Below are 2083 nucleotides of genomic sequence, written 5' to 3' on the forward strand. Positions count from 1 at the left end.
AGGTGGTAGTTGGTCACAAGGTAAAGGTCCAGAAATTTTTTTTTAATTTTTTAATTTACTTATTTATTATAAAGATGTGGACCTTTGATGAGGAAGGCAGAAAGGAAGATGTGGGGTACAATTCAGGGTTAGGTATACAAACATTGATCATGCAGGTACCCTTGTTGATGAGGTATGTCCCTCCCTCCCCTAGCAGTTTCCCTCAACTGCCAGTCCCATTCCCCTCCCCTAACAGTTTTCCACGACTGCCAATCGTTTTCTTATAGCATTATAATTGTTCAAGGTCATCTTATGAGTGAGGACATATGGAACTCAGCGAGACCAATAGCAAACTAAGATAATCAATTCTCTGTGGAACTGGAGAGCCAAAGCTTTGTATATTTTTTCTGTCTAGAGATTCAATTGGTTCCAGAACCCAGTGAGATGCTGAACAAATTTGGGAATTAGTTGAACAATAGAAAAAAAATATCAATTCCGTCTTCTATTACTCAGGGCATTCCTTTACAGTCATTAATTCATTCGTTCATTCATTCATTCAATAAACCCTTAGTGAGTCAGGCTGGTAAATGCTGGGGCCAAGACAAGAATAGCATGGTTAAGATGCTTGACCTCACGGAGTTAGGACCATGGAGCTACTGTGAACCCTTCTTTGGGAGGAGTATTCTCTTTATTTTGTAGCTGAGAACTGTCTAAACATACTGAAATAGTTGCTCAACAGACACCAAAAACGTGCTTGAGTAAGGCAGGCTTAATACGGTGTTAAAAGCAGAATTTTATCAACTGGTTACTGCTACATGTAATCCCTACAATGAATAATTGAAGAGGAGCTATACAATGATGGCTAAAATGCAAAATAACAGAGACATCCAGATTTAAATTTTTTTTTCAATTTTAAAGGTGTGGATTATAATTCACAGTTAGGTACATAAGTGGCATCCTACAGGTGATGTTTGGGCCTTCCATTGATCCTCACTCACTCACTGCTCCTGGTTTGGGATCAGGTACCCTTATTAACATTATGCCCCCCTTCCCCTGGCAGTGATTCACTACTGCCAATTTCTTTCACGTAGTATTTTGATAAATGTTTAGGGTCCACATATGAGTGAGAACATGTGGTACTCTGTTCTTTGTTTCTGTGATAGATCACTGAGTATGATAGACTCTAAATCCATCCAAGTTGCTGTGAAATCAATGATTTTGTCCTTCTTTACGGCTGTGTAATATTACATCATGCATATGAACCACATTTTTTAAATCAGGTCCAGTTTCAATGGGCAGCATGATTGGTTCCATGTTATTGCTATTATGATTACTGTTGCAATTAATATGCATGTGCAGGTATATCTTTTTTGTAGAATGATTTTAGTTCCTCTGAGTATATTCCCAGAAGGGGGATTGCTGGGTCACATGGAAGGTCAATATTTAGATCTTTTAGAAATCATCACACTGTTTTCCACAGAGGTTGTACTAGTTTACACTCCTACCAACAGTGTAGAAGTGGGGATTTCCAGTAAGATGATGTCATAACCAGCCAGACTGTATGAGCTCCTGTGTGTGTGTCAGTGATTGTATGGACAATTCTGCATGTGTTTCTGTGTGTAAGTGGGAGTGTAAGAGGCTGACTGAATGGTGACCTGAGAGCAAGTGGCCATGGGCCTCCTGGTGAACCTGCTGGTGCTGCAGCTGCTCTGCTTGGACCCCTGTGCTTGCCGGAGCACAGAAGCTGAGTGCCATTTTCTAAAATCAGCAGAGCTTTTCCTGGGAGCAATGACTGGAATGATTGCTGACCCCAACGCCACAGTGCTGGTCTGAATGCTGGCAGTGAGGGAGCCTGAGGCAGAGTCCTGAGGAAACAGTGGGGAGAAGCTGCCCAAAGCTTGGACTGGGCTCCAGAGCCTTGCCACCAGTCCAGAGATCTGGAGACTGTAACTGCTGGAGAGGGAGCTATCCACCCCATTGGTGACAGGAACAGCAGCCAGAAGAGAAGTTGACCAGACTCTCTAACACCTGGGCAGAGAAGTGCTCAAGGGCAGCCTCTGCGGAACAGCAGAACTGCATCTTGAGACCAGGCACTATTTCTGTG

This window comes from Carlito syrichta, unplaced genomic scaffold, assembly GCF_000164805.1.
Source record: "Carlito syrichta isolate Samal-C Ts95f unplaced genomic scaffold, Tarsius_syrichta-2.0.1 Scaffold309945, whole genome shotgun sequence".
NCBI classification, from domain to species: domain Eukaryota; kingdom Metazoa; phylum Chordata; class Mammalia; order Primates; family Tarsiidae; genus Carlito; species Carlito syrichta.